Source organism: Triturus cristatus, chromosome 10 (assembly GCF_964204655.1).
Source record: "Triturus cristatus chromosome 10, aTriCri1.1, whole genome shotgun sequence".
In the NCBI taxonomy this organism is placed as follows: domain Eukaryota; kingdom Metazoa; phylum Chordata; class Amphibia; order Caudata; family Salamandridae; genus Triturus; species Triturus cristatus.
In genome coordinates, this window is record NC_140593.1 from 881,936,559 (window position 1) to 881,962,958 (window position 26,400).

Consider the following 26,400-nt stretch of genomic DNA (forward strand, 5'->3'; position numbering starts at 1 on the left):
CACACTTTTCATTAATTAATCTACTACAATTCACAAAGAGGACTGCAGAGGGCCATATGGAAAAAAAATGGCTGTTTAAATGCAATGTATACCACTTTGTTGATTAAATTATAAAGATGTATTTTCTGAGGGGTTGGCATCTCTATTGTATTTATATGTAATGGCCCGATTTATAGTTTGGCAGATAGGTTACTTCATTCAAACACAACAGATATCCCATCTGCCCTATTGCATATGCCATGGGATCTCCATCATTGTTTGACGACATAACCCATCTGCAAAACTCTAAATCAAGCCCCTAGTGTCCCTAAGTGTGATATAGTTCAATAATGATCCTACAGAATTAATATGTTGCATTTACTCCGACAATAGCCCACATAATTAGCTGCAAAACTCAGTCAAACCCGCCACATAAATTGGTTCCGCCTTGCCGCGTAATTCACTGGCCCTATCCTTGGGTTCATGGGGCCTTGATTTGTGTTTGAAGATCAAGTTCCATGATTGGACATTTGAGAGATAGGGAATCCAAAGATTTGAAAACATCAAAGACATTCCAAACAAACACTGTAAGGAATATGCTACTTACCAGTATGCATCTGTTCTTGGAATGTAGAGCTGCAGATCTACACACTTGTGCATAGATCGCCATCTGGTGTTGGGCCCGGATGTTTGCAGTTTGTTTTTCCTCTTGGAAAGTCTTTGGAAGTCACAAGGTCGGTGACTCCTCCTTTGGATCGTATTGCGCATGGGCTTCGGCTCCATCCTCAGATTGTTTTTCGCCAGCAGGGAAAGATGGAGCGTAGTAGTAACAGTGAAGATGCCCATGTGTGTGCTATCTAAATAAGATAAACTGGAACAGATAAAGGTAGCCGGGGAGGCAGGTGGGCGTGTGTAGATCTGCAGCTCTACATGCCAAGAACAGATGTATACTGGTAAGTAGCATATTCCGTTCGAGGCATATGAGCTGCAGATTACACACTTGTGCATAGAATATATAGCAGTATCCACCGTTAGCGGCGACCACCCGTATCTGTTGCAGTGGTTTGAAATAATGTTTTGAGTACAGCCTGGCCCACACTAGCTTGTTGCTTAGTTTGCACATCTACACAATAGTGTTTGGTGAAAGTGTGCGGTGTTGACCATGTAGCTGCTTTGCAGATATCATCTAATGGGATGTTCCCTAAGAATGCCATGGAAGCCCCTATTTTTCGTGTAGAATGGGCTTTCGGGGGAATGGATAGCGTTCGCTTTGCTTTATGGTAGCAGATTTGAATGCATTTTACAATCCACCTAGCTATCCCAGATTTTGAGATGGGGTTACCTTTGTGTGGTGGAGAGAAAGAAACAAACAGTTGTTTGGTCTTACGGAAAGATTGTGTTCTCTGAATGTAGTAGAGTAAGGCTCGTTTCACATCCAGTGTGTGAAGAGCCCTTCCCGCAACGGTCTGTGGTTGCGAGAAAAATACTGGTAGTTCTACTGTTTGGTTTAGGTGAAAGGGAGAAATGACTTATTTTGGGTTGGTACGGAGAACAACTTTGTTATGGTGCATTTGGAGAAAGGGTTCTTGGATGGTAAGTGCTTGTATCTCACTGACCCTTCTAAAGGGAAGTGATGGCTACAAGAAAAGCGTTTTTCCATGTTAGGAACTGTAGTTCGCATTTATGGAGAGGTTCGAAGGGAGGCCCCATAAGCCTTGTGAGAACGATATTTAAGTTCCACACAGGTGAGGGTGGCACTCTGGGGGGAATTATTCTTTTAAGGCCTTCCATGAAGGCTTTAATGGCAGGTACTCTGAAGAGTGAGAGATGTTGCCTGTTTTGTAGGTAAGCTGCAATAGCTGCGAGGTGTAGTCTAATGGACGTATAGGCTAGATTGCACCTTTGTAGGTGGAGTAAGTAGCCTATTATGTGTTGAATGGACACGTCCAGTGGATTGATGGTGTTGTTATGGCAATAAACAACCAAACGTTTCCACTTGGCGGCGTAGCACGCTCTAGTGGTAGGTCTTCTAGCTTCTCTGATGACGTTCATACAGTCAGGGGGAAGATTTAGATACCCGAGTTCTAAGATTTCAGGAGCCAGATCGCAAGGTTGAGCTGCGCTGGGTCCGGGTGTTTGATCTCTCCATGGTTCTGGGTTAAGAGGTGTGGAGAGAGGTGTAGTTTTTGGTGTGGCACTACAGATAGTTCCAGCAGTGTGGTATACCACATTGGAGCTACTAGGATTAGTGTGAGGGAGTGTTGCGCACCACTAGTGGAATGAGTGGGAGAGGCGGAAAAGCGTACGCAAATTTGCCTGACCAGTTCATCCATATCGCATTTCCTTTGGACAATGGGTGTGGGTATCTGGCGGCGAAGCTTGGGCATTTGGCGTTTTCGTGGGTGTCGAAGAGGTCTATGTGTGGATGCCCCCACATTTGAAAGTATGGGTGAAGAACTTGCGGGTGAAGCTCCCACTCGTGGATCTGTTGTGTCTGTCTGCTGAGCAGATCTGCCACTGTGTTTTGGACTCCTGGGACATGCTGAGCTAGGAGAAAGATTTTCTGGGGTATTGCCCATCTCCATATGCTCTGTGCTAGGTGAGAGAGCTGTGGAGAGTGTGTGCCGCCTTGTTTTTTAATATAATACATGGCTGTCATGTTGTCTGTTCGGATCAGGACTGCCTTGCCTGAAATTTGAGTTTGAAAAGATTTTAGGGCTAAGAAGATTGCTAGTAACTCCAGATGGTTGATATGGAGTAACTTTTGTTGAGGTGTCCACTTGCCCTGTGTGGTGAGATGTAGTAGATGAGCTCCCCATCCGGAGAGCGATGCGTCCGTTGTCAGTACTATTTGAGGAACCGGGTCCAGGAACGGTCGACCTTTGGAAAGGTTTGTGGTGTTCCACCACTGTAGAGAGCGATGGGTGCGACCGTCTACCAACACCAGATCTGTTAATTGACCCTGGGCCTGGTTCCATTGGTGCGCTAAGCACTCTTGGAGAGGACGCATCTGGAGTCTTGCGTGAGGCACTATGAAAATGCAAGAGGCCATCATCCCTATTAGTTGCATAAACACTCGAGCTGGAAGGGAGTGTTGGAGTGCGAATTTAGCGCGTAGAGCTTGAATGCTTGCAATCCTGGCCGGATTGGGGTAGGCTAGTGCTCTTGAGGTGTCTATGGTGGCACCGAGGTATTGTTTTATGTGGGATGGTTGGAGATGGGACTTCTGGTGGTTTACTGTGAAGCCCAGCTGGTGGAGTAATTGAATGGTGGTAGATGTGTGTTGAACACACTGATTGTACGACCCGGCTTTTATTAGCCAGGCGTCTAAGTATGGGAAGACGTGGATGTGTGGTCTTCGTAAATGTGCTGCTACCACTGCTAGGCAGTTGGTGAATACCCTTGGCGCTGTTGTGACTCCGAACGGGAGCACCTTGAATTGGAAGTGTTGTCCGTCCACTACAAATCTGAGGTACTTGCGGTGAGCTTTGTGCACCGGAATGTGAAAATACGCGTCTTTTAGATCTAGGGTGGTCAAAAAGTCGTTTTGGGGGAGGAGCGGAAGTACCTGCTGAAGCGTTACCATATGAAAATGGTTAGAGTGTATGTATGTGTTTAGGGGCCGGAAATCTAGGATGGGCCGCAGAGTCTCGTCCCTTTTTGGTATGAGAAAATATATGGAGTAGACTCCCATGTTTTGTTGGTTGGTAGGAACGGGTTCTATTGCCTGTTTTTGTAGGAGGGAGACTACCTCCTGCTTTAGGAGTATTAAATGTTCTTGTGACATTGGGAGCTGCCTGGGTGGAATGTTTGGGGGGGTAGATATTAGTTCTAGGCAGTAGCCTGATTGAATTATTTGTGTCACCCATTTTTCTGAGGTGATGGTAGCTCAGAAGGGAAGGAAATGTTGGAGTCTGCCCCCCACCGGAGTGGAATGGTCTGGGGGGAGTGGGGGGAAGTCATTGCGTAGGCGTTGTGGCAGAGCGGGCGTTGTTTGTTTTGCCTCTGCCTTTATTATTGTTACCCCTATAGCCGCCACTTTGAAAACCCCTCGTGAAGGTGGACTGAGTGGGGGATTTGTACGAGGTGGACGCGGTATCTGAGGAGTAGCCTCTAGATGTACTGCGAAAGGAAGAGCGGCGAAAGAAGCGCCTAGGAGGGTGTGACTGTAAGGCTCCCATGGACTTCGCCGTATCTGTATCTTTCTTCATTTTTTCTAGGGCCTCATCTACCTTTGGGCCAAATAGATGTTCCTGGTCAAAGGGATGGTTAAGGATGGAGGCTTGTACCTCCGGTTTAAACCTTGATATTCTCAGCCAAGCATGGCGACGGAGGAGGATGCTTGTATTGATGGTCCTGGAAGCTGTGTCTGCTGCATCTAAGGCACAGCGTATAGAGGTGTTTGTGATAGTCTTGCCCTCTTGAATTAGTTTGTTGGCCCTAGCTTTATATTTCCAGGGAGGTGGTGCATTATGCTCTCTAACTCGTCATAATGTGCCCTGTCATATCTGGCCAATAGGGCTTGAGTATTGGCGATACGCCACATATTAGCTGCTTGTGACGCAGTGCGTTTCCCTGATGCATCCAGTAGCTTTGACTCTTTGTCAGGTGGTGGTGCTTTGCCTGACGCCTGGGAATTTGCCCTTTTACGTGCAGTGGATCCAACTAGAGAGTCTAGTGGCGCAGGCCCTCTGATGTAGGAGGGATCTGTAGGGGCAGCTTTGTATTTTTTCTCGATGCGCGGGTTAATGACCCTGGCTCTAACTGGGTCCTTAAAAACCTCTGGCGCATGCTTTACCACTCCTTTAAGCATAGGTAATATGGAGGTAGACCTATGTGTGGTGTCGAACGTGTCGAGGAGGAAATCTTCCTCCACGGGGTCGGTATGTAAGTCTACCCCGTGATAGTGTGCCGCCCTTTGTAGTAGGTGGTGGAACCCCAATGAGTCCTCTGGTGGAGTGGCCTGGAGGGGTAAAGGTAATCTTGTGGGACGTTGGGGATATCGGGTATATTGTAGTCGTCCCATGGGTCTGGGGATCCTGTAGGAGTGGGGTCCCCTGCGGGTAGGTCCTGGGGGACATCCCCTATGTCATCATATGGGTCCCCGTGATCATCATCTTGTGGAGAAGGGGTGGGAGAACGATGAGGTTGGGGTGGAGAAGGCGGGGGGGTGGAGGTGGAGGAAGAGGAGGAGGTGGGGAAGGTATTCTGAACGGGGAGGTAGCAGAGTCCTTCCTTTTTGGAGGCGGAGGTGGAGCAGGCTTCTCCAAATGTCTCTTTTTGGAAGAAAGTGTCAAATGTCCAGTTTTTGGATCATTGGTGAGTGTTTTCTGCAAGGGATCCGGTGTAAATAAGTCCGGTGAGGCTGGTCTGTCCGTCGGCGCCGAAGGAATCTGGGCCGGACGCTTGGTTGGCGCCGGGATGGATTTCGGCCTCGAAGTGTCGGCGCCGAGCTGGTTTTCGACCCCGAGTGCTTCGGTGCGGAGCTCGGTGTCGATATGGGGATCGGCTTCTTTTTCGGCCCCGAAGCGTGTTTATCGGTGCCGGGAGTAGGCTGGCTCGAGCCCGAGCTGCCGGAAGGCTTGCTTGGCTTCTTCACCGGGCCCGAAGGTGGGGTGTTGGAAGCAGTGTCCTTGGTCTTGCCTAGGCCCTGAGGCGAAGGCGTGACCGGAGCCTTTTTCGGTGCCGGCAGGGGTGTGGGGGGGAAGGGGATCAGTACTCACGGCCCTCTGTGCCGGGGTGATGTCCTCCACACCTGAGTCGTCGGCCTCGGAAGCGCTGACGAGGCCCTCTTCGGTGTACTGCTCTGGAGCGTCGATGCCTTCTCCGAAGATGTCGTCCGGAATCGTCGTCGAGGAGTGCGCCATAGTTCTTCTGGCTCTTCGGTCCCGAATAGTCTTTTTGGACCGGAAGGACTTACACGCCGGGCAGTCTCGAGCCTCGTGTTCAGGGGAGAGGCAGAGATTGCATACCTCGTGGAGATCGGTGTGGGGGAATTTGGACCCACATCGAGGGCACTTTTTAAATGGAGTCCTTTCCATTAGCCAGGACCGAAGCTTGGAGAGGCCCGAAGGCTGCCGTCGACGACTGGAACTGAAGGTCCGTGCCGATGAGAAGGCGCGTCGAGTGGGGGAGATCGCGATCGAAACAATACCGCGGTTTAAGGTGAGGATTGCGCGTCGACCGTCGAACTGGAAGATGTTCGGAACCGGAGCGCGAAGATCACATCCGATGGCGGAAAAAAACAATCTGAGGAAGGAGCCGAAGCCCATGCGCAATACGATCCAAAGGAGGTGTCACCGACCTTGTGACTTCCAAAGACTTTCCAAGAGGAAAAACAAACTGCAAACATCCGGGCCCAACACCAGATGGCGATCTATGCACAAGTGTGTAATCTGCAGCTCATATGCCTCGAACATAAGATCTACCAAAATTTCAAAAGGAAACCAGTCGGTGCAATGACTTACAAAGTATTGTCCAGGCAAGAGTGCATCAATGCGCAGTTATACTGAAGCCACTAGGCCGCTCGGTAGATCTGCCCCTGCTGCTGGGATCATAGGCTGTGCCAGTCGGCGGGTCTTCTTCCTAGAAAGATCCTCAAGAAAAGAGTCACAGTCTCTGAAAAAGCAAATAGAAAAAAATCTTAAGTCCTTTGAGCAACCCTGCTTTTCTAAAAACAAGTTCAAGACCCACAAAATCATCACCAGAAGGCCTGCTAGTCTTGTACCTGGAGCCTAAGCGGGCAGAAAAAATACATTCAGTAATAAAATGGGAAGCACTTAAAGCTGTGGGGGCTACCACACAGATTGAAAACAAACTATAAACCTCGACTCCTACATTGCTTTCCAAAGCATCTGGACAAGTCAAGGATTGGGTAAAGGTTAATTAATTTACAGGAAAATAAATAAGCATTTGCAATGCAATCGGTCTCGCCTTTGGGACCTTATATGTATTTAGCTATGCAGCACATTAGCCTGGGTGCTGAAACATCTACTGTTCTTTAACATAGAGGGAAAGTAAGTACCAAACTGCATGACACGCCAGGTATGGAAACACATGGAGAGAAATATTGCCTTTCAGCGGGAAATGGTATAGTCCAAAGCTCAGTTTTTAATATAAAATCAGGTCCTTCGGTGGTCATATCACTGAAAAAACAAGATTTGAAAAATTATTATTCTACGGGTACTCATGGAAGACAATTTCTATGGACTGGAATCTAGAGAATGCTGAAGTGATTCTGGTATTTTACTGACCTCTGCTGGTCGTTTTCTATCAAGAAAGTTAAATAGAGGCAGTTGCCAGAAAAATAAAAAAGAGAAAGTCTCTCAGCAGAAAGCAATTCTGGTATTTTACTGACCTCTGCTGGTTGTTTTCTATCAGGACAGTTAAATAGAAGGAGTTGAACAGGAAAAAAAGTCCCTAAGGGGAAGCAGACAACACCTAGGGCTGAGCTCCAAAGCCCACAAATTACATACACATTAAGTATATAATAAGTATATACTAAAATATATACAAGAGGTCTTGAATGCTCGACCTAAAAATATTTTGGTGTAGAATATGTGACGGGAACTGGGACAGGAAATAGGCCTTTACTAGTTACCAAAATCAGATACTTGTTGACTTTATTAGAATTCTTCATAATAATTTACCTAAGTAGACTGAGCTACCTGCAGGGGATATGGACGTAAAGTCTCTTTTACCTGGGGTCTGACTGTTATCACTAGCAACCACCTACAGAAGATATGAGAATGTAGAAGTTTGCAGCCGGAGGCTCACTCTCCGTGCAATTTGAACAACCAATCCATAGTGAAAAGGGAGCTTCTATGCTTCTCTGTCACACTGAAGGCTGCTTTGTGTTGCTAGTCCAGATGCCCGAAGGATGGCTGGGGAAAATTGGGCCTCCTTAGAGTAGTGTGGGGATGGCGGTTATTACACTCCTTTCAGTCAAATAATAATGAATATGCTACTTACCAGTATGCATCTGTTCTTGGCATGTAGGGCTGCTGACATTAATATCTGTGCATAGAACGCCGCCTAGTGTTGGGTCCGGATGTTTGCACGTTGTTGTCCTGGAAGAGTCTTCGAAGTATCCTGAGATAGGTGACTCCTCCCCTGGACTACAGTGCGCATGGGCATCCTCTCCATCCTCAGATTGTTTTTCGCCATTGTGGCAGTGATGGAGTAGATACAGAAAGTGATGACCATGCTATACAGTAATTCTGAGAGCTGCAGCTGCTACAGGCGCCGGGGAGGAGGGTGGGCGATATGAATGTCAGCAGCCCTACATGCCAAGAACAGATGCATACTGGTAAGTAGCATATTCAGTTCGAGGCATGTGGGCTGCTGAATTCATATCTGTGCATAGAATATATAGCAGTACCTCCTATTAGCGGCGGCTACCAGTGCCAGCTGCAGCGGTCTGAAAAAGAGTTTTGAGAACAGCCTGTCCTACAGCTGCCTGCTGTTTTGAATGTACATCTACACAGTAGTGTTTGGTAAATGTATGTATAGTGGACCATGTGGCTGCTCTACATATTTCCTGTAAAGGAATGTTTCCCAGGAAAGCCATGGACGCCCCTAACTTACGTGTTGAGTGGGCTCGTGGGGGAATCGTTAATGTGCGTTTAGCTTTCTGATAACAAATTTGAATACATTTAACGATCCATCTGGCTATACCTGCTTTGGAAATGGCGTTGCCCTTGTGCTGTGGTGAAAAGGCAACGAAAAGTTGTTTTGTCTTCCTGAAGACCTTAGTTCTGTCTATATAGTACATGAGGGCTCTCTTTACATCTAGTGTACGGAGCATTCTCTCAGCTACATTCTGTGGGTTTTGAAAGAAGACAGGCAGTTCAATAGTTTGATTCATGTGGAACTGCGATATTACTTTAGGCATGAATTTGGGGTTGGTACGTAGTACGACCCTGTTTGTGTGAACCTGTATGAATGGCTCTTGAATGGTTAGTGCCTGGAGTTCACTAACTCTTCTTAACGAAGTGATTGCCACTAGAAAGGCTACTTTCCAGGTGAGGAATTGAATCTCACATGAGAGGAGAGGTTCGAAGGGTGGACCCATCAGTCGGGTGAGGACCAAGTTGAGGTTCCACACCGGTGCTGGTGGGTGTCTTGGGGGAATTACTCGTTTGAGTCCCTCCAAGAAAGCTTTGATGGCAGGCACTCTGAATAAAGAGAGGTGTTGCCTGTTCTGGAGATAGACTGCTATTGCGGTCAAATGGATACGTATTGAGGTGTATGCCAGATTGCATCGGTATAGGTGTAAGAGGTAACAGATTATATTTTGAATGGATGCGTCTAGCGGGTTAATGTCATTGTTATTACAATAAATGACACACCTCTTCCATTTAGCTGCATAGCAAGCTCTGGTAGTGGGTCTCCTGGCCTCCTTAATGATCTCCATACAGTCCGGTGGCAGGTTTAGGTAGCCAAACTCTAGGACTTCAGGAGCCAGATTGCCAGGTTCAGCTGTTGCGGATCTGGGTGCTGAATTTCTCCATGGTTCTGCGTCAAAAGCGCAGGTTTTATCCGCAGCCTTTGGTGCGGCACCACGGAGAGTTCCAGAAAGGTTGTGTACCATGGCTGGCGTGCCCATGTTGGAGCAACCAGGATGAGTGTCATTGAGTGCTGTCGCAGTTTGCGTGCCACCAGTGGTATCAATGGCGCTGGGGGAAAAGCGTACGCAAATCTGCCGGACCAGTTCATCCATATCGCATTGCCCTGCGACTGTGGATGTGGGAACCTGGCGGCAAAGCTTTGGCATTTTGCGTTTTCGCTTATCGCGAATAGGTCTATCTCTGGATGACCCCACTGCTGGAAGTATGGTTGGAGTACTGATGGGTGTAACTCCCACTCGTGCATCTGGTGGCTGTGTCTGCTGAGCAGATCCGCCATCTGGTTGTCTTTGCCCGGGAGGTGTTCCGCCATGAGGAATATGTTCCTCTGAATGGCCCACTTCCACATGCTCTGAGCCAGATGAGACAACTGTGGAGAGTGTGTTCCTCCCTGCTTCTGTATGTAGTACGTGGTAGTCATGTTGTCCGTCCGGATCAACACGACTTTGTTGCACAGGTGTACTTTGAATGCCTTCATGGCTAGGAAGATTGCCATCAGTTCCAGAAGGTTGATGTGCATCTTCTTTTGTTGTGTCGTCCATAGTCCCTGCACTGTGTAATGGAGTACATGGGCTCCCCATCCCTGGAGAGAGGCGTCCGCTATCAGTATTATTTGTGGAACAGGCTCGTGGAACGGTCGGCCCTTGCAAAGGTTTTGTGGATTCCACCAATGCAGAGAGTTGTATGCCCGACCGCTCACCAACACTAGGTCTTTTAATCGCCCATGAGCCTGATTCCATTGACGTGCTAAGCACTCCTGAAGCGGGCGCATATGTAGTCTCGCGTGTGGGACTATGAAAATGCAGGAGGCCATCATGCCTATCAACTGCATGAACACTCTCGCAGGAAGGGAGTGTTGGGGTTTGAACTTGGAAATTACCATTTGCATGCTGTTGATCCTCACTAAATTTGGCTGAGCTGTGGCTGCCAGAGTGTCTATGGTCGCACCGAGGTACTGTTGTACGTGTGCGGGCTGGAGATGTGATTTTGGGTAATTTAGTGAGAATCCCAGACTGTGAAGAAGGTGAATGGTGCGGGACATGTGGCTGGCACATTGCTGGGCTGACTTTGCCTGAACAAGCCAGTCGTCCAGGTAAGGGTAGACGTGAACGTGTTGCCTCCGTAGATGTGCAGCCACGGTAGCTAGGCACTTTGTGAAAACTCTGGGTGCTGTTGTGACTCCGAAGGGGAGGACTTTGAATTGATAGTGCTGACCATGAATGGTGAACCGGAGATATTTTCTGTGTGATGGATGTATGGGTATGTGGAAATACGCATCTTTGAGGTCTAGCGTGGCTAGGAAATCTCCCTGTCTGAGGAGCGGGAGAACCTGCTGCAGGGTGAGCATGTGAAAATGTTCCGAGAGAATGTATTGGTTGAGGGGTCTCAGGTCTAGGATAGGTCTGAGTGACCCGTCCTTTTTTGGTATCAAGAAGTACAGAGAGTACACGCCTGTCCCCTGCTGGTGTATGGGCACGGCCTCTATTGCGCCTTTTTGCAGCATACTTAGCACTTCCTGCTGTAATAGCGCTAAGTGCTCTGAGGACATAGGACGGTGTCTTGGCGGTATGGTGGGTGGAGTGGAGGTTAGCTCGAGACAGTAACCGTGTTGGATAACATCTTTCACCCACCTGTCTGTGGTGATGGAATCCCACGTGGACAGGAACCGCTGGAGTCTCCCCCGACAGGTGTTATGTGGTCGGGGGGAAGGGAGAGGGCGTCACTGTTTGTTCTTAGGGGAGGACCTGGTATTGCCGTAACCACGTCCTCTGCCCTTGGTGCTGGAACCACGATATCCCCCTCGGGTGTTTTTATCGTAGGAACTCTGTGTGCCCCCTTTATTGTAGGTTTGCTGTGCCCCCTGTCCTCTCCCTGCACCTCTGTTTCCGGGGCGACGAAAGGAGCCACTACGAAATGTCTGCGTTTGCAGAGCCCCCATTGACTTCGCAGTGTCTGTGTCTTTTTTTATCTTTTCTAAGGTGGCGTCAACCTCCGGTCCAAATAAGTAGTCGGGGTTGACCGGTTGATTGAGGATGTTGTTTTGGACTTCAGGTTTGAATCCGGAGATTCGTAACCAGGCGTGTCGGCGTAGCATGACGCTGGTGTTTAGTGCCCGAGCAGCAGTGTCTGCAGCATCTAGTGCACACTTGATGGATGCGTTTGTGAGCAGTTGTCCCTCCCTGATGAGGAGCTCCGCTGCCTCTTTGTATTCGTCTGGCAGGTGTTGGAGTAGGGTCTCTAACGTGTCATAGTGTGAGCGGTCGTAGCGAGCTAGGAGGGCCTGTGTATTGGCGATTCGCCATATGTTTGCTGCCTGGGCTGCAATTCGTTTTCCGGAGGTCTCCAGAACCTTGGACTCTTTGTCCGGGGGAGGAGCATCACCAGTTGACTGCGAGTGTGCCCGTTTGCGAGCATTGGCAACCACAATGGAGTCCAGAGGCAATTGGCTCCTAATGTACGTGGGGTCCCCAGGTGCGGGTTTGTATTTTTTCTCGATCCTAGGGTTTATCACTCGTGCCCTTGTGGTCTCTTTGAAAATGTCCTTTGCTGGCTTGAGGACACCTTTTAACATGGGAAGAGTTTTTACAGTCCTCTCGGAGGATGCGAAGGTGTCCACCAAGAAATCATCCTCGATAGTGTCCGAGTGGAGTTGGACTCCATGATTGGCTGCGGCCCGTTCGATGAGGGCATTGAATGCAGCAGTGTCCTCTGTGGGGGACGTTTTTGCGCCATAAAGTTGTGTGTCCTGTGTATCCAGAGCGGCACCTGGCTCCACTGGGTCATCCCAGACCTGATCAGGGTCTTGCTGGCCCTCAGGGTCCATGTCTTCGGGGTAGGTGGTGTTGTCACCTATGTAGTCCTCCAGCGCATCGGGATCGGAGTGCGTTGGAGAGAATGATGGATCTGTGTAAGGAGTGTGGATGCGGTCATAAAGAACTGGTTCCGATTCCGCCGGCATTTTTTGTTTTAGTGGAATCCTATAAGAGTCCAGAGCGTGCCCCGAAGTGATCTTTCGCTTTCGGAACATAAGCCTGCCGGTGTCGGCGTCGATGAAGTGGGACGGTGATGTCCCAGTAGTAGAGTGTTCGGTACATGGGGACCTTGTCTGGGTAACGCGGGTTCTGATTTCGAACATCTTTGGCGCCGTGGGTGGCGGCAAACCAAAGGTGATATTGGCCGGTGCCGAAGGTGTCTTCTGTGCCCGTTTCGGTTCTGAGCCCGACGAGGTCTGGAGGGCTGCCTTTTCCCTGATCCGCTGCAAGGATGCTGCCACCTGTTGCACCTGGAACGCCGACGGTTCTTTGGCGCCGAGAGGTTCCGTAGAGGCAGGTGTGGACGTCTTCGGAGACACCGGGTCATCAAGCCGAGGAGGGGTAGGAGCCGTCGACGGCGTCGATGAATGTACCTTAGTCGCTGTCTTCGAGGTGGATAGCGATGCAGTGGCCATTTTCACCTTGATGGCTGGTGCCGATTGTTTCTGTGCCGGGGGCCTTGGCGCTTTGACGGCACCGATGGATTTTCTTTTCGGGTCGGCGCCGACATCTGCTGCAGCGAGTGCGGCACCGAACTCCCTTTTGGTGCGGTCGGAGCCGAAGGGTTTGGCTGGCGTCGAAGGTGTGGAGGTCCTCGAGCCGACCAGTGTTAGTTTCACTTTTGGTTTCTGTTGAACCGGAGTGATGATTGGTTTCGGTTTTGTAGTAGGGAAACCAGTCTTCTTTGGTAACAATGGCTCTCGCTGAATGTCCGTGGCCGGGCCAGAGGGCGGGGCCGAGGAACTGCGGGATTGGTCTTGGGTAAGGCCCGAAGGCGATCCCTCGACCGGAGCCGTTGTCAGATTCACTGGGATATCCTCTATTTGGACGGGTAGGCCTTGCTCCTCGCCGGAGCTACCTTCTTCGGCCCCTAAGGCCTCGTCGTAGTCTCCTACCTCATCGTCAGCTTCTTCCCTATGAAAAAGCTCTTCATCGACATCTTCCGCTCGGGAACCGTGTTCGGAAGTAGGGCTGGAGGGCATATTTTCCACGCTTTCGACATCTTCGTCTTCGGTGCTGAAGATGTTGGTTGGGGCCGGTGCCGCTTGTTGCGCTTCAAGTCTCGCGGCTCGTCGATTCCGTAGAGTCTTCTTGGATCGGAATCGGGCACAGGCCATGCATGGAACAGTACCGTCGAAAACTAAAGGCCTTTTGGCCTGAAACTAGATTTTCCTAACTTGAGTCAAGATAAGCACATCCGAACCCAATGGCGGAAAAAAACAATCTGAGGATGGAGAGGATGCCCATGCGCACTGTAGTCCAGGGGAGGAGTCACCTATCTCAGGATACTTCGAAGACTCTTCCAGGACAACAACGTGCAAACATCCGGACCCAACACTAGGCGGCGATCTATGCACAGATATGAATTCAGCAGCCCACATGCCTCGAACTAATAATAATACAGTTTGTCTTGCTGTGCATTTCATCCTTCAAATTTGGCTTAAATGTAGTTGCAGATCATCAGAGATATTAAGAACTTTTCAATTGTATTTAGCTTCACTGGGGAGGATCCAAAAGGAACCACTTACTTTATGGCCTGCGGACGAACATCACCCACAAGATACTTGATCTCTTGTATTTACCAGCCCACTCCTTGGACAGTTGTAGCCTTTCCAATATCTTTCTCATTCATCCCTTACTTTTTGGAACCCTATCTGCTGAAGAGCTCGAGCCTGCAATCTCTACTCCACTATGTGACAGCCAGCCTGCCCATCCACATATGTTTGGACCCATTACTACCTTGACTTGGGCACCCCTGCCGCCCCATTGCCAGAAACCACATAGCAGCTATTTTTCCATCTAACTTTGTCACTACTGCAAACTCATGTCCTTCATCTTTCCTCTGGCTCTCCTTCTTCAAGGCCTTCAAGGCCTCTGCTGTGACAAGGCCTCTGCTGTGACAACAGACTCAGTTAATACATGTTTACCTTCACTTACCCCACACAAATCCACCATCAGCCAAGGAAACAGTGTGCCATCTAAAGTGGAGTCCCTTTTATAACCCCCCTTTGCTTTCCATTCCTAGCTCAGGTTGTCTTTCCTGTTCGGGTTTAGATAACACCAGGTAAGTCAATGGGCTGGACTTTCTGTTAACCACACGCCCTGTCTCCATGTGCTTCATCCCCAGTGCTCGTGCTTGACACTTAATACCAGGGTGCAGTCAATGAATCATTTATGCCTACTTTTGCCCATGGGTATAGTGCATAATGCAACACAGGCCAAAGATGTTTGAGCAGCATGAGACAAGACATCATGTAAAGCTCTATCTGCAGTTGAAATATGACTTTTTTGGACTTACTTGCTTCTTGCAGGGAAAGATTCCTCCTCTCTTTCTTCCTTGTCATTCATATAGTTCAACAATTCATCTTTCCTGTAAGTTTTAGTCACACTGGGCAGTATCAATGGAGTCTTCGCCAAAGTAGGAGGGTAGCTATCCCTCAAAGATTTAGGTGAATGCGCAAGGATGGTGGACGCTGGAAAGGTGCCACGAGGGCTTTGCATGCCAGGCACCAGGCTTCTAGCTTTTAGTGGGTGCTTCTCCCTCGATGTTTCTGCAAACCACAAAGGATAAACTATTACTTCCTTATTAATTTATTTTTAGTATTCTTTGTTGAGCATCAGGAGCATTTTGAATGCTGCACACAGCAACCAGATTACAGGTCATTGATTATAAGCAGTTGTGGTGGATTACATCAAGAAGGCTGAGGCTGTGATACCACAATAAATGAGTGGCAATACAATACAATACATAATAGTACATATAATTATCATTATCAATGTGATTGAAGAGATACATGTAGGAAAAGGGACTAGTTAAAGATTAGTTGTAACTATATTAGCGGCTGTATGCTTTTGAAGTTGTATTTAATTTAGGGGTGGTGTGAGAAAATAAAAGGTAGCAAGTTCCAATGTAAATCTGATCCTTAGCTGAACATGTGATTACATTCGTTCGCCCACCTAAACTTCCAGCCTCCACTCATATCGAAATGATCTCCATTCAAATCTATATGTTTTCTTCCCTATTATAGTGGAGTGGGGATTATTAAATCAAGTATACTTTAGTCTTCTTTATTTCATTATCATGGACTTTGATCCTGAACACTAGAATGTCCTTCAACCGAGGCATTTGGCTAGCAGTCAAGGCCTCCAACATTGATTACAGTTGGGTCCTTTCAGGGCAATAAGGTTACATAGTCTAGCAAGTTACTTAATATCAGCATTAACAGGAACAGGCATTCTCTATCGAAGGATCTTCAAAAATATTCCTGAATACTGAACAGTTCTGCCTACCTTAGTGATGACTTTTAAAAGTGGAGAGAAAAACCTCTCCAACAAAGCAAAAACAAATGCTTAAAAACCAGCAATATTTGCTTTAAATGTTTTTTGCATTTTTAACACAAAATAAATAGCAAGATTATTAAAAATAAATAAAAACATTGTAAACTTTAAAATATGTCCAAAAAATACAGAAGTGTTGTAATAAAAGGATGTCCAGTGCTGTAGTATGTGGTCATTGTGTCATGAGACCTCACAAGCATTGTTTACTTTTAACTGTTGTACCACGAGCGTGGCTGAACAACTGCGATAAGTGTCCTAGCAACACTGCCAGCTGCGCTTAGGACTCACCACGGCTGGACGGTCCCATTTGTGGGAGCTATTCTTAGTGAAAATAAAATAGAAGCTTGAACTTGAATTTGTCTTCCATCACTTCTTAACATCCTGATGATGAGCGGGAACTTAATGCTACTCACCGCTAAGGACCTATTCTTGTCTAGGAGGGCAAGTTTTCTGCCACTTGCTAGTCCGTTGCTGTGCCCTTATCCACAGTGTATGCACTACGTTTTTACCGGCCAGTGCTTTACTGTTCCTCCACACTTGTTCCGCTGATCTGCAGTCTCCACAAGAACTTCAAGGTACTGTCCTCCTACAGCACCCCTGTGCTGCACCCTTGCCTAAAAGCGGGCTCAAGCAGACACACGCGAGCAAGGTCATGCGGGGTGCTATAACATCACCCAGCAGTGCTACACTTATTTAGGCTTCAATCCTGCAACTGCTTGCCGAGGAGCACAACTGAAGGCACCGCATCTGTAAAGGCTCAGCTTGTCAAGCATTAACGGGACAGTACAAGCTTGCTCAATAGCTTTCCTATACATTATATGGGACTCCATAGTGATTACGGTTTTCACAAAAGGAAAGTTATAACTTTGTATTTTTCTCTATTTTCAAGTAGGCACACATAGCTTAGCGAAGGTCCCGGCATTCTCTAACTTTGACATTTCATTTGATGAGAAACTTAATTTGAATTACCTCCTGGAGGGGAAGCTTTTGGCCATGAAAAGATCATTGGGAACTATTGCAACCTACGCCCACAGACTAGGTACATGGTCTACAGGGATAATTCTAAAGTTATATAACTCCTTTTGTGTCCCCAATGTCCTATATGGAAGTGAGGTATGTGGTTTCAAGGCGGCCAATGAATTACAAACTGAAGAAAACAAATTTCTTAAGTGAATTCTGAAAGTTTCCCAGGGCACCCCCTCGTACTCGGTACATGATGAATTAGGTACTAAGCACTTAATGGACTCGGTGGCTGTTAAACCCCTGCTATGTTGGGCGAAGATATGGTCCTGTGAGGAGGCAGGCTTCAGCAGAGCAGTTATTCAGGACTTCCTCTCACTTGACCATGTGCTAAAAATTCCCTGGCTAGGGAAGAGGCCGCGGCCAGGGCGACTGACTCCGGAATCTGGGGATCACAGTTCGATCCCCGGCGGCAGATTAGCCCAGCACCATGTGACTCTGGGCAATAGCTTGCTTAATCTTCCCGAAAGCCCCCAGCGCCTAGAGACCCTTCCGGGTGATTGTTCGCGCTTTACAAATGTGGATTATTATTATATACATCAAGGAAACCTTTATCACCCTAGGCAGAGCAGATATGTTTTCTATACACTATGAAGTGAAACTGAGGGACAAGAATAACATCAAAGATTTGTTTTAAATACGCCACGGCCCACCGGAAGGAAAAGGAACTTAAGAAACCCCTAGTTAGAGCACACGTCCTAGTAAAGTCTGTACAGGGCATGGATCCCTATTAAACATTTGTAACAAGTGCATACAATAGATTTTTACTCACTTGTTTTAGACTGAACCTACTCCACCATTTACTGGCTTACCCCTCTGGTTTTATTCCACATATAGAAGATAGAGGTCCCTGTGGCTGCGACAACAGGTCTCTACAGGATACTCTCCACTTTGTTTTTCTCTGGAACCATTTTACGTACCCTAGGCGATTTTTTCTCAAAGGACTTTTAAATGATCTGAGTTTTAGACATGCCTGTGTAGCTCTATTGTACCTATAGCTTCAGCCTAACATTCGCACGCTCATTTGTATTACCCATTTTTTTAATATCTGCTCTAAGGTTAAGAAGCTCTGGAGGTAATTGAAGTTCATAAGGATAATAGCGAGAGTGCACAATGCCTTGCAGCGTAAAATGAAATGAATTTTCGATGACAACTATTGCTTGTTTTAGGACCCCAATTGCAGTATGTTTGTGTTGTTTTACTGTTTTTGTATTTCTCGTACACGGCTGGCACGATCCAGTTTAATATTGTTAAGAATTCTTTTAAGTATTTTAATGAGGTTAAGATAGCCAGCTATGTACAATGACTAATTGGACTTCTTTGCGATTTTGCACATTTGGTTGACATGCTGCTAACAAATGAAACCGATGTTGATTTTAAATGCTTCTTTTATGGCAGTATCTACTGCCGAATAAAGATGATTATTATTATTATCTATTTTCAATTTCAAAGTATGTTAATAAAGTGAGCTTCTGACTCTTTCAGTACCAGAAGTATCATTATTTATTTTCAACAGCTAATTTTATGGCTTCCATGCAGCAATTCCAGAAGCCCCCTCCATTTCTACAAACTCCTGGCAAACCTTCCTTAAATGGCGTCAATGGTTAAGAAGAGGATTCGAAAACCATCTCATTGCAATAGATGCAGTGAAATTTCCTCCAGCGGGCAAAGTAGCTATTTTGTACGGTTGTACTGGACTAGCCACACAACAAATGTTTGACAACCTTCCTCACTTTACAGCATCAGGTGGTTCAGGTGATGATTGGGACGTCTATAAGGAAGCTTTGGCGCGCATGGGGAAGCAATATTCTGAAGAACCTAGCATTGTACTTGAGCGTCATAATTCTTTTAAACGTAAGCAAAGCACTGATGAGGGTGTGGAAGAATATATTGCAGAATTAAGGATCTTAGCTGCAACGTGTGATTTTGGTGCAATTACAGACATGCATTAGAGATCAATTTATATTCTCTTCTTTTTCAAACAAATTCAAGCAAGATTATTCCGCTGCAGAAATCCTAGCTCACTGTAAATGGGTGACATTGCGAAAGGAATAGAACGTGCCATGATTTCCTCTATGGTGCTCCAAGAAAATCAAGCATCTCATGGCATACACATGGTTGAAGACAACTCTCTGTGTGCAGTGAACATTGGGAGCAAGTCTTCCAAACATCCTTTCAGGAAGTCTCTAATGTGTTGCAGGTGTGGTTCAAGAAGCCATGTTGGTAATTTTCCCAACTATCCAGCTATTGGTAAATGGTGCATGTCCTCAAAAAAAAAGGGTCACTTTCAAGCGGTATGCAGAGGAAGCAGGAGATTCAGAAAAGCCAACATAACAAGGAACAGTGGTTTATATGGTCTATTTATTTGGGTACTTGATAGTTGAACGTACAATGGCAAATATTTGTGTGGACAGTGAATGTCGGAGGGAGACTCAGAGTCATGGTAAATACGGAACAGTAACAAGGGCATGGGCAGTGGTCAGCTGATTCAGAACGGATTAAATAGGAATGCCCTGTCCGAGGTGGCCGCAATTGTCAGCCGGCCAGGTCGGCGGAGGGCGACGATGAGTCTTCCTCCCCCACACTTCCTACAACTAGTCTGAATCAGATGACGACTGATTCAGTCTTTTCTGTATTTACAACCAAGGTGGAATTTCCCTGTATGGAGATCAATCAACTTCGTATCGCAACTGGACCAACCCCAGAATAGGACTTTCAACCCCCGTGTCCACTCACCGTGGTGCCCGGACGTGCCCCACTGTGAGTACCTCCCATCCCCTTTTTATTTCCAATTCTCTCCCACCTCAGTCGTGAGCCACCTCAGTCCCCTGGTGTTTTCCACTGATCACACTGGCAGTCTAATGAGACTCTTCAGGTGTCCCGTATTATAAGGTCTGATGAGATCCCCCCATTGCCCTTGGGGTTGAAACGTCGTCGACATACTTTACAAACGAACCACCTTCACAGGCTTTTAGAATTGTACTAGAGGACTGTTTATCTATTTGAATATAATGTATTGTGGTCGTTGTTTGTACATAGAAACCTTCTTCCCACTTACCCACACACCCCTTCCCTGTTGTAAGGTTCAATTTCACTTGGGACACCATGCACTTATTGTTGTTTTTTGTGATAAATATAATCACTCAGTATAAGTATTCATTTTGATAACCTCATCAAGTGTGTGACTCTGATTCTACCTCTGACATTCACTGCCCACACAAATATTTGCCATCGTGCGTTCAACTATCAAGTATCCAAATGCTTAAGCCACATAAACCACTGTTCCTTGTTACGCTATTGATACCCTGGAGTAGGGTAACCCTAGTTTTAGACTCACAAAAGTTAACAGCATTGAAATCGCTGAGGATATTGACAGCTGTTCTAAAAAACTGAGCAACGTTGTTTTGACCATTGAATGCAATTCTGTTGATGTATGCAAACCCAAAGGTCTTTGGTGTGAGATGATTATTGGTGTTGTTCCTATTCAGGTCATGGCTGACTCAGGATCTCCAATCACCCGATTGTCAGACGTCACCTTTTATGCAAATTGGAGTGACGGTGTTGTTCTCACTCAGTCTAACATTAATCCAAAGGTTTTTGGCAAAATGGAAATTTACATGCTGGAGTATTTCCACTCCAGATTAGTGTGTCAAGGCAGACGTACATTCAGCAAAGTATATGTTGCTCTTAGAGGTAGAAACATCATAGGTTGGTAAGATTTAGCCAAAATGTGGCCTGTACCTCAAACCAGGGGCAAATCAGCCTGTTGTGGTTGGTGATCTTCCATCTGACTATTATGATTACAATGATGAATGCAATGTGGAGGTGGCTAACCTTTCCCTTTCAGAGTCTGATGTCGATGGCATCCTTGGTCGATTTCCTTCAGTCTTCAGCAATAAAGTTGGTAGCGTCATTGGTTTTGAACATGAAATTCGCCTCAAACCTAATGCTCAACCAGCTGTGCATAAAGTGTGTCCATTACTATTAAGTGCCATGGAGGAGTAGAAGAATGTGTTGGAAAATGTGTGTTGAGGGCATCATTGCACCTTTTGATTCCTCTGAGTGGGTTTCTCCCATACTTTTGGCACGCAAAAGGTCAGGAGAGGTCAGGTTATGTGCCAACTTGCGCTCACTCAATTGTAACTTCTTCGTGTATTGCCATCCCCTCCCTAATATTCACGATTTGTTGGCTAACTTGGGGGGTGGCTAACTTGGGTTGGGGGGGTCAAAGTATTTTCCATATTATACCTCAAGTCAGCATACAACCAAAAATCCACTATCTGTTAAGTCATAAGAACTCACTACTTTTGTGACTCCATTTGGTGCATATAAATATTTCAGGCTACCCTTTGGTTCAGCTGCCGCTGCCAGCTTCTTCCAGAAATTATCAGACACGTTACTGGAAGGCATTGCTGGAGTACATACAAGCGTATCAGGATGACATTCTGGTGCATGTTGGCAGTCATGTAGAACATGATAATTTCCTTGTCAGAAGCTTCAAAACACTTGAAAAGGCACAGACACAGTAGGTAGATCTTGTAGTCTTTAATCAGCAGGTATAACAAGAAGCTATATTGTTCAGGATGATCTCTACCTTTCCGCTTTATAAAAGAGAGGAAAACGAAAATAAATTGTTGTAATAGGCATTCAGCACAACATAAAGAAAAAACTCTTCTCTCTTTAAGGCTACCATAGACCATCATGCAGCAAACTGGCAGTCTGTCCTTCAGCTCTTTTTTCCACCTCTGTGAGCATGAACCCAAAACACAGGGATCTACCCTTTCATCTCTATTTATTGATTATAAGGCTTCTCTGTGACATACTTTTATAATAATGCTGTTGTAGAGGATACTCATAAGTTCTTTATTAAATATAAAGGCCCCAGCTGTAAGCCCAGAATAAAAGCAGGCTCCTCTCTCTAGAACCCCTCAGCCTTAATGGCTGGTATTCTATAAGACATAATAATGCCCTGAACAAACTAGGACATGTTCAGTTAAAGAAGGCCATGAAGGGCAATAAGTTAATAAATGCATACTAACAATTTACATCACAACAACTTTATGCTTCACTCAACATCTTTTATCCTTCATAGGGTTTTGAAACCTTTTCTTCTGTCAGAAAAGAATGATTTTCAACTTCATTGTCCCACATTTTTCACAGGCAGTTGGGACTTATCTTTCTGTCACGAATTTCCACAGTAAAGGTTTTAGTGGTGAACTATTGCATATTTCCACTGATTTCTCCTCCTGGGAAATATTTGAGGATATAAAAAGTGTTTTTCTACATGGATGTAGGATACTGAGGGGAAAATGCCACAATAATTGCTGGGCTGGGGTCTGCGACTTTGTACAGTTGCCTGGTTCTCCAACTGGCATCGGGGTGAGTACTTCAAAAGGATCATGAAAAAAATATGTTCCTGCCTAAGCCTCTCTGAACCCTCCTCTGATACCTACGGAAAGGACCTGAGAGGTGTGTCCTTGCACTTCCCAGAGCACCCTCAAAGTCACTACACCACTTCCCTGAACACCTTCAATATCCCTATGCAGGTAGTCCTCTGTTATTGTCCATTCCCCCTCTTTCTTAGCTGCTTGCAGCCAGATAATTGCTTTTTTTACTTCACTCTCAATATTTTGCAGTACCATGTTTTTCTCGACCATTTAACCCATCAGGTTATTGATCTTATTCATGGTGTAGTTAATGTGTGCTGTGCCTGTCCTATGGGGGTTTTCTCACTGTTTTTTCCCTCAGGCACATCCAGCGCTGACGCGTGCTTTCCTTTACTGTATTCTGCTTTCGGGCGGTAGGCATGTGCTTTGCTTTATATGGGATCGCTCCTGGGGTTTTAATTTCTGTTTTCCCCGGAGTGTTGAGCGACACGCGCCAGCTCTTGCCCTCACGCGCTTCGCACGCTGTTGCCTTCATTCAGTTTTGGCTTTTGTTTTATTAGTGGCGAGGTGCACTGGCTGTTTGCCGTCGCACCTCACGTTCTTTCAGTTTTTATTGCTCCAAGTTCGGTTTTCTTTGTGTGCGAGTCAGCCGCTACTCGGCTGACTCGCATCCAGCCGTGGGAGCGTTTCCTCCCTAACGGCTGCGTAGTTGGTGCGGCTCGCGGGGCTCTCCTCCCGCCACCTGAGGGCGCGTTTGTGCGTCCTCCTCACGGCGTGCATTCCCGAGATTGCACGCATTCCACGCATTTTTCAATCTAGGGTTCGCACCGCTGTGAGTGAGCCTCTGCCTGCCTTACACCGCATGCCGGTTCGTTTAGTGCCGTTAGGCAGATTTCAGTGAGTGAACGCCCCCTGAATACCTTGTTGCATGGTCTGTACCTGTCATTAGACAACAGCCGCTGCATTGGTCGATCAGGAGGTCCAATCTCTTCTGGACAAAGAGGCAGTTATAGAAACTCTACCCCATCCCCGCGGCTTTATAAGCAACTTCTTTGTGGTGGACAAGACAGACGGGGCCAGAGACCTGTCATCAACTTGCGCGAGTTCAACGAGTGGCTGGTTTATCGCCACTTCAAGATGGAGGGAATCCATCTTCTTCGCGATCTCCTCAGGCCGAACGACTGGATGGCGCGTCTCGATCTCAAAGACGCGTATCTGACTGTAACGGAGACTCCATCCCTCGGATCTGGCCACCCCTACTTACCCTGTCCGGGGCATCCCTTCCGCTCAATCCTCCCGGCCCGGACGGTCCATCCAGGGTTTCAACCACAGCCTCGGTGACCCCAGGAACCCCACCCCTCTTTTTCTTACAGGAGCCAATCCCGAACGACGACCCACCGGAAGGACAACCCCTGACTCCCGGAAGTCCCTCCTACCCGTTCCCCGCCGGAGACAGAAAAGCCGGAAGACAGGAGGCAGAAGTCGTCGAAGGATCGTGGCAGGAGAGTTCGGCAGGAGATACGACGAAAGGAGAAGACGAGAGCGGCGAACCAGAAGAGTGGTCGGAAGACTGATGGAGTCCCCCGGAGGAGGCTGAAGAGCGGCCGTAACTCGGATGAGAGTTACGGCGGAGCCCGTGAGTACCAGCTTTCCTTCAGTATAGCACCCTAAAGTGCCCGTGTGTACCATAGACTCTCTGTAGATAGATGTATATAGTCTCTCTCCTGTTAGCACCCCTGCACCCTGATAGGACCTATCAGTATCCGTTGTACAGCATCTCACGCTTTGTAAATAGTACCCCACTCAACCCCTTTTCCGAACACCCATCTTTCTTCAACTTATCCCTCTTCCTCCCCGTCCCTTTTCCTCACACTCCCCTCCTCTTTTATCACTCCCGGTGAAGGTTACGGCAGCGACATAGAGTGTCCGCAGGACTAACGGCTCCTTCTGTGTTTTGTCTCACTGCCCTCCGAGGTGTCCGTCCCCCCCCCTACCTGGGATCGACGTCGGCGGCTTGGACAGCAGAAGAACTTCGGTGACGACGACCACAACCGACGGGGCCCCGCATCGTCTCTACGTCCTCCTCCTGCTGAAGACCTGTATACTATCCTGTTGCACGCCGTGCCTTGGACACAATAAAGTAGACTATTGCACACTATATACGGCCTCCTTGCCTGCTTTTCCAGCCCGCCGAATCCCGACGATCACAGGTGGTGTCAGAAGTGGGATTAGCTGGAAGCTTGGAGGCCGTAATAAAGAAAATGGCGGAGTCTCAGGAGCAGTTGGGTATAATGATGGAGCGGTTCTTGAAGACGGCCGAAGACGATCGAGGCCAACTACACGATGTGTTACGGGGTCAGGGGACCACCCATGAACAGGCTATGGGGAAACTGACCACTGTGTTGGAGCACCAGAGACCAGCCACCTCCCTACCGTCAGTGGTACTTCAAAAATACGTGCCCGGGGAGGACCCCGACTTTTTCTTTACCAATTTCGAGAGATTGGCACAGGCTGCAGCATGGCCTGCCGACCGCTGGGGTCACTACCTGGGTCCCTTATTGACCGGCGAATTACAGGCGGCGTACCAACAGGCTAACGTACAGGGTACCACACCTTATGGGGACATAAAGAAATGCATCCTTGAACGGTTGGGCATCGACGACGAAACCTATCGCAGGAAACTACGGCAAATCAAGGAGGGACCCCAGGAAACCCCGAGAGCCCTATCCTTTAGGATTAAGGACCTGGCTAATAGGTGGTTGAGACCGGAATCCTCCACCATGGAAGACGTGTTACAAAAAATCTACCTGGAACAATTTCTGATGTCGTTGTTGCCCGGCACCCAAAGGTAGGTACGACAACATGCCCATCTTACCCTAGACACCGCGGTGGAAATCGCGAGTGCCTACAGTCGGGCACAGGAGACCCAACGAAGTAAGGAGGATCCGCCCCACAAACCACATCCCTACATAAACCTCCGACCTCCCCGTCCTTCTTTCCAGAGGCGACCGGAACCACTCCCCATGCTTCCATACCCCGTACCTCCCCGACCTAACAACCCCGGACCCCAGTGTTACAATTGTGGGGGTTTTGGTCATATTGCTCGGTTGTGCCCCCAGAAGGAGGAACCCATGGAGGTGGGACTCGCCAGGAATTATGTGTGTTCGGTCCCAGGCATGTCACCTCCGTCGTTCCGCTGCCCTGTAAGCATCGATGGACAACCACTTATGGCCTTGGCTGACTCGGGGTGTCGACAGAGCGTTCTCCGGCCCCAGCTCTTGCCTCAACCTGTGGGCCCGACGTCAGGTACGGTCGCCATTCAATGTGTCCATGGAGACACAAAACAGTACCCCACTACCCAAGTACGGGTCCACCACCCCAAGGATCCTGGAACCACCCTCTCTGTTGGTCTTGTCCCCACTCTACCGGAACAGGCTATTCTGGGAAGTGACTATATGGGACTACCAGGACTTCTGCAAGAAACAACAGATTCCCTGACCCGTTGGTGGGGAGAAGCCCCGTACTCTCAAGGACCTGTTTCCCCTAGGACTGAACCCAAACCACCGAAACCCAAGGCCCAGAAAAAGAAGGAGAGACGTGAGTACGCCGGTGTCTTCCCAGTGACCCTCGAAGAACACCCGTGGCAGACTGACAGAGAATTCAGGGCAGCCCAGCGAGAGGATCCGGTGCTTCAGGAAGCATGGGCCAAGGCAGTAGACCACGAGGATCCTCTTATAGTAGGTCCCTACTTCTTTAAGAAACATGGGTTGCTGTATCGGAAGGGAGGGACCCAACAAAAACCTCAATTACTCATACCCGGTCCCTTTCGAGAGAAGGTGCTCTTTCTGGCCCACAGCCACCTTCTGGGGGGACATTTCGGAGACGAGAAAACCAGCAAAGCGATCTTAGACAGGTTCTATTGGCCAGGGGTACACCAAACCATCAAAACATACTGCAGAGAGTGCCCGGTCTGTCAAAAACACAGTAGATACCAACCTCCAAGGGTACCCCTACAAC

The 26,400-nt window shown here is 47.7% G+C and overlaps 1 pseudogene across 1 annotated transcript in view; it reads right to left on the reverse strand.

Moving 5' to 3' along the window:
* LOC146796156 (cyclic nucleotide-binding domain-containing protein 2-like) overlaps nucleotides 1-26,400 on the reverse strand; it is a 462,048-nt pseudogene that overhangs the window by 143,505 nt on the left and 292,143 nt on the right. The window contains exons 9-10 of the transcript XR_014969544.1: nucleotides 14,937-15,189; nucleotides 6,447-6,597 (exon numbers count right to left, since the gene is read on the reverse strand). The product of XR_014969544.1 is annotated as a cyclic nucleotide-binding domain-containing protein 2-like (transcript). The remainder of the gene's footprint in view (nucleotides 1-6,446; nucleotides 6,598-14,936; nucleotides 15,190-26,400) is intronic.